The 6,959-nt window shown below is 41.4% G+C and overlaps 1 non-coding gene across 1 annotated transcript; it reads left to right on the plus strand.

The window, feature by feature from the left end:
* Positions 1-6,615: 6,615 nt before the first annotated feature.
* Positions 6,616-6,723, plus strand: LOC148581460 (small nucleolar RNA R71). The gene has a single exon (XR_015896453.1). It is a non-coding gene; the product is annotated as a small nucleolar RNA R71 (small nucleolar RNA).
* Positions 6,724-6,959: the final 236 nt, after the last annotated feature.

The following is a 6,959-nucleotide window of genomic DNA, read 5'->3' on the forward strand; positions in this document are numbered from 1 at the left end:
AATAAACCTTACGTGAGTAAGGGTCGATCCCACAGAGATTGTCGGCTTGAAGAAAGCAATGGTCACCTTGTAAATCTCAGTCAGGCGGATTAAATTGTATTAAGAAATTATAGTGGATGAAAATACCTAAAATATAAAATAGGATAGTGGTACTTATGTAATTCATTGGTGAGAATTTCAGATAAGCGTATAGAGATGCTTTCGTTCCTCTGATCTCTGCTTTCCTGCTGTCTTCATCCAATCAATCCTACCCCTTTCCATGGCAAGCTTTATGTAGGGCATCACCATTGTCAATGGCTACATCCCATCCTCCTGTGAAAATGGTCCAATGCCCTGTCACTGCATGGCTAATCATCTGTCGGTTCTTGATCATACTGGAATAGGATTTACTATCCTTTTGCGTCTGTCACTACGCCCAGCACTCGCGAGTTTAAAGCTCGTCACAGCCATCCCTTCCCAGATCCTACTCGGAATACCACAGACAAGGTTTAGACTTTCCGAATCTCAGGAATGGCCATCCATGGGTTCTAACTTATACCACGAAGACACTAATAACTCGGACTCGGTCCCCTGTATTAGATATCCAAGAGATATCCATTCAATCTAAGGTAGAACAGAAGTGGTTGTCAGGCACGCGTTCATAAGTTGAGAATGATGATGACTGTCACGATCATCACATCCATCATATTGAAGTGCGTATGAATATCTTAGAAGCGGAATAAGTTGAATTGAATAGAAAAACAGTAGTACTTTGCATTAATCTTTGAGGAACAGCAGAGCTCCACACCTTAATCTATGGTGTGTAGAAACTCTACCGTTGAAAATACATAAGTGATAAGGTCCAGGCATGGCCGAATGGCCAGCCCCCAAGTCTAAGGAAAAACGTTCCAAAGATCATCTAAATACAATAGTAAAAAGTCCTATTTATACTAAACTAGTTACTAGGGTTTACAGAAATAAGTAATTGATGCAGAAATCTACTTCCGGGGCCCACTTGGTGTGTGCTTGGGCTGAGCTTGAAGTTTACACGTGGAGAGGTCATTCTTGGAGTTGAACGCCAGTTTGTAGCCTATTTCTGGCGTTGAACTCCACTTTGCAACCTGTTTCTGGCGTTTGACTCCAGAATGTAGCATGGAATTGGTGTTGAACGCCAGTTTGCGTCATCTAAACTCGGGCAAAGTATGGACTATTATATATTTTTGGAAAGCCCTGGATGTCTACTTGCCAACGTAATTGAAAGCGCGCCATTTGGAGTTTTGTAGCTCCAAAAAATCCACCTTGAGTGCAGGGAGGTTAGAATCCAACAGCATCTGCAGTCCTTCTTCAACCTCTGAATCTGATTTTTGCTCAGGTCCCTCAATTTCAGCCATAAAATACCTGAAATCACAGAAAAACACACAAACTCATAGTAAAGTCCAGAAATGTGATTTTTAATTAAAAACTAATAAAAATATACTAGAAACTAACTAAATCATACTGAAAACTATGTAAAAATAATGCCAAAAAGCGTATAAATTATCCGCTCATCACAACACCAAACTTAAATTGTTGCTTGTCCCCAAGCAACTGAAAATCAAATAGGATAAAAAAAAGAGAATATACTATAAATTCCAAAATATCAATGAAGCATAGCTCCAATCAGATGAGCGGGACTTGTAGCTTTTTGCCTCTTGAATAGTTTTGGCATCTCACTTTATCCATTGAAGTTCAGAATGATTGGCATCTATAGGAACTTAGAGTTCAGATAGTGTTATTGATTCTTCTTGTTCAGTATGTTGATTCTTGAACACAGCTACTTTATGAGTCTTGGCCGTGGCCCTAAGCACTTTGTTTTCCAGTATTACCACCGGATACATAAATGCCACAGACACATAACTGGGTGAACCTTTTCAGATTGTGACTCAGCTTTGCTAAAGTCCCCAATTAGAGGTGTCCAGGGTTCTTAAGCACACTCTTCTTTTTGTTTTGGACCTTGACTTTAACCGCACAGTCTCAAGTTTTCACTTGACACCTTCACGCCACAAGCACATGGTTAGGGACAGCTTGGTTTAGCCGCTTAGGCCAGGATTTTATTCCTTTAGGCCCTCCTATCCACTGATGCTCAAAGCCTTGGATCCTTTTTATTTACCCTTGCCTTTTGGTTTTAAGGGTTATTGGCTTTTTGCTCTTGCCTTTTGGTTTTAAGAGCTTTTGGCTTTTTCTGCTTGTTTTTTCTTTTTCCCAAATTTTTTTCGCTATATTCTCTTTTTTTTTCTTTTATTTTTTTTCTGCAAGCTTTTGTATTCACTGCGTTTTTTTGCTTCAAAAATTATATTTAGGATTTTTCAGATTATCAAATAACATGTCTCCTTTTCACCATTCTTTCAAGAGCCAACATATTTAACATTCTTAAACAACAACTTCAAAAGACATATGCACTGTTCAAGCATTCATTCAGAAAACAAAAAGTATTGTCACCACATCAAAATAATTAAACTAGTTTCAAGGATAAATTCGAAACCATATACTTCTTGTTCTTTTGTAATTAAAACATTTTTCATTCAAGAGGGGTGATGGATTCATAGGACATTCATAACTTTAAGGCATAGACACTTAAATACTAGTGATCATGAAGACAAAAACATAAACAAACATAAAGCATAAAAATCGAAAAAACAGGAAAATAAATAAACAAGGAGATTAAGGAATGAGTCTACCTTAGTGAGGGTGACGTCTTCCTCTTCTTGAAGAACCACTGGTGCTTTTGAGCTCCTCTATGTCTCTTCCTTGTCTTTCTTGCTCCTCCCTCATAGCTCTTTGATCTTCTCTAATTTCATGGAGGATGATGAAGTGCTCTTGATGTTCCACCCATAATTGTCTCATGTTGGAACTTAATTCACCTAGGAAAGTGTTGATTTGTTCCCAATAGTTTTGTGGAGGAAAGTGCATCCCTTGAGGCATCTCAGGGATTTCATGGTGAGGAATCTCCTCATGCTCATGTTGAGGTCCATGCTCTCTTGTTTGCTCCATCTTTTTCTTAGTGATGGGCTTGTCCTCTTCAATGAGGATGCCTCCCTCTATGTCAATCCCAGCCGAATTACAGAGGTGGCAAATAAGGTGAGGAAAGGCTAACCTTGCCAAGTTGGAGGACTTGTCAGCCACCTTGTAGAGTTCTTGAGGTATAATCTCATGAACCTCCACTTCCTCTCCAATCATGATGCTATGGATCATGATGGCCCGGTCTATAGTAACTTCAGACCGGTTGCTAGTAGGAATGATTGAGCGTTGAATGAACTCCAACCATCCTCTAGCTACTGGTTTGAGGTCAAGCCTTCTTAGTTGAACTGGCTTGCCTTTTGAGTCAATTTTTCATTGAGCTCCTTCCACACATATGTCCATGAGGACTTGGTCCAACCTTTGATCAAAGTTGACTCTTCTAGTGTAGGGGCGTACGTTCTCTTCCATCATTGGCAAGTTGAACGCCAGCCTCACATTCTCCGGACTGAAATCTAAGTATTTCCCCCGAACCATGGTGAGCCAATTCTTTGGGTTCGGGTTCACACTTTGATCATGGTTCCTAGTAACCCATGCGTTTGCATAGAATTCTTGAACCATTAAGATCCCGACTTGTTGAATGGGGTTGGTTAGAACTTCGCAACCTCTTCTTTGGATTTCAAGTCGAATCTCCGGATACTCATTCTTTTTGAGTTTGAAAGGAACCTCAGGGATCACTTTCTTCTTGGCTACAACTTCATAGAAGTGGTCTTGATGGACCTTAGAGATGAATCTCTCCATCTCCCATGACTCAGAGGTGGAAGCAATTGCCTTCCCTTTCCTCTTTCTAGAGGTCTCTCTGGCCTTAGGTGCCATGAATGGTTATGGAAAAACAAAAAGCAATGCTTTTAGCATACCAAACTTAAAATGGTTGCTCATCTTCGAGCAAAAGAAATGAGAAAGAAGTAGAAGAAGAAAAGAATGGAGGAGATGGAGGGAGAAGTGGTTTCGGCCAAGTGGAAGAAGAGAGGGTTGTGTTGTGTGAAAATAAAGAAGGAATGAGGGGTTTATATAAGAGTGGGGAGGGGTTAGGGTTCGGCCATTTAGGGTTGGGTTTGGGAGGGAAATTATTTTGAATTTAAAGGTAGGTGGGGTTTTTTAGGGAAGAGAGGATGGATGTGAGTAGTGAAGAGGTGATGGGAAAGAGTGATTGAGTTGATTGGTGAGGGGTATTTGGGGAAGAGAGTTATGAAAAGGTGTGAAGAGGAGAGAAGAAGTAGGTGGGGATCCTGTGGGATCCACAGATCCTGAAGGAATCCTGTGGGGTCCACAGATCCTGAGGTGTTTGAGGATTTCTCATCCCTTCACCTTTGAGGCGTGTAAAACACCCTATATATGCAATCCTGGCGTTTAACGCCAGACTGCAGCATGTTTCTGGCGTTAAACGCCACTTCCATGCTTGTTTTGGGCGTTCAACGCCAGTCTGCAGCATGTTTCTGGCGTTGAACGCCAGTATGGTGCATGTTTCTGGCGTTAAACGCCAGTCTGATGCTTGTTTCTGGCGTTTAAAGCCAGTGTGATGCTTGTTTCTGGCGTTTAATGCCAGCTTTCCTCTGGGTGCAATCCTGGCGTTTAAACGCCAGACTGCTGCTTGTTTCTGGCATTTAACGCCAATTTCATGCTCTGTTCTGGCGTTAAACACCAGCCAGATGCTCCTTACTGGCGTTTAAACGCCAGTAAGCCCTTCCTCCAGGGTGTTCTGTTTTCAATGCTGTTTTTCATTCTGTTTTTGATTTTTTCAGTAGTTTTTGTGACTCCACATGATCATCAACCTAATAAAACATGAAATAACAAAGAGAAAATAAAATAAAAATGATTAAATAACATTGGGTTGCCTCCCAACAAGCGCTTCTTTAATGTCAATAGCTTGACAATGGGCTCTCATAGAGCCACACAGGTGATCAGGTTAATTTTATAGACTCCCAACACCAAACTTAGAGTTTGGATATGGGAGTTCAACACCAAACTTAGAGTTTGGTTGAGGCCTCCCAACACCAAACTTAGAGTTTGATTGTGGGGGCTTTGGTTGACTCTGCACTGAGAGAAGTTTTTCATGCTTCCTCTCCATGGTTATAGAAGGAGATCCTTGAGTTTTAAACACAAGGGATTCCTCATTCAGTTGAAGGATCAATTCTCCTCTGTCCACATCAATCACAGCTCTTGCTGTGGCTAGGAAGGGTCTTCCAAGAATGATGGATTCATCCTCATCCTTCCCAGTATCCAGGATTATGAAATCAGTAGGGATGTAAAGGCCTTCAACCTTTACTAACACGTCCTCTACTTGACCATAAGCCTATTTTCTTGAGTTGTCTACCATCTCTAATGAGATTCTGGTAGCTTGCACCTCAAAGATTCCCAGTTTCTCCATTACAGAGAGGGGCATGAGGTTTATCCCTGACCAAAGGTCACACAGAGCCTTCTCAAAGGTCATGGTGCCTATGGTGCAAGGTATTAAGAACTTTCCAGGATCCTGTTTCTTCTGAGGCAATTTCAGTTGATTCAGATCACTCAGTTCATTGGTGAGCAAGGGAGGTTCATCTTTCTAAGTCTTATTGCCAAATAATTTGGCATTCAGCTTCATGATTGCACCAAGGTACTTGGCAACTTGCTCTTCAGTAACATCTTCATTCTCTTCAGAAGAAGAATACTCATCAGAGCTTATGAATGGCATAAGGAGGTTTAATGGAATCTCTATGGTCTCTAGATGAGCCTCAGAGTCCTTTGGTTCCTCAGAGGGAAACTCCTTATTGATCACTGGACGTCCCAGGAGGTCTTCCTCACTGGGATTCACGTCCTCTCCCTCCCTTGTAGGTTCGGCCATGATGATCAATTCAATGGCCTTGCACTCTCCTTTTGGGTTTTCTTCTGTATTGCTTGGGAGAGTACTAGGAGGGATTTCAGTGATCCTTTTACTTAGCTGGCCCACTTGTGGTTCCAAATTTCTAATAGAGGACCTTGTTTCATTCATGAAACTTAGAGTGGCCTTAGATAGATCAGAGACTATATTTGCCAAGCTAGATGGATTCTGCTCAGAACTCTCTGTCTTTTGCTGAGTGGATGATGGAAAAGGCTTGCTATTGCTAAACCTGTTTCTTCCACAATTATTAAAGCCTTGTTGAGGCTTTTGTTGATCCTTCCATGAGAGATTTGGGTGATTTCTCCATGAGGGATTATAGGTGTTTCCATAGGGTTCACCCATGTAATTCACCTCTGCTATTGCAGGGTTCTCAGGATCATAAGCTTCTTCCTCAGAAGATGCCTCTTGAGTACTGTTGGATGCAGCTTGCCTTCCATTCAGACTCTGAGAAATCATATTGACTTGCTGAGTCAATATTTTGTTCTGAGCCAATATGGCATTCAGAGTATCAATTTCAAGAACTCCCTTCTTCTGAGGCGTCCCATTACTCACAGGATTCCTCTCAGAAGTGTACATGAACTGGTTATTAGCAACCATGTCAATGAGTTCTTGAGCTTCTGCAGGCTTTTTTTTAGGTGAATGGATCCACCTGCAGAAGTATCCAATGACATCTTAGCTAATTCAGACAGACCATCATAGAATATATACAGGATGGTCCATTCTGAAAGCATGTCAGAAGGACACTTTTTGGTCAGTTGCTTATATCTCTCCCAAGCTTCATAGAGGGATTCACCTACTTTCTGTCTGAAGGTTTGAACATCCACTCTAAGCTTACTCAGCTTTTGAGGAGGAAAGAACTTGGCTAAGAAAGCCGTGACCAGCTTATCCCAAGAGTTCAGGCTATCTTTGGGTTAAGAGTCCAACCACACTCTAGCTCTGTCTCTTACAGCAAATGGGAAAAGCATAAGCCTGTAGACCTCGGGATCAACCCCATTGGTCTTAACAGTGTCACAGATCTACAAGAATTCAATTAAGAACTGAAAAGGATCTTCATATGGAAGTCCATGAA

Source organism: Arachis ipaensis, chromosome B10 (assembly GCF_059453495.1).
Source record: "Arachis ipaensis isolate K30076 ecotype BB chromosome B10, ASM5945349v1, whole genome shotgun sequence".
Taxonomy (NCBI): domain Eukaryota; kingdom Viridiplantae; phylum Streptophyta; class Magnoliopsida; order Fabales; family Fabaceae; genus Arachis; species Arachis ipaensis.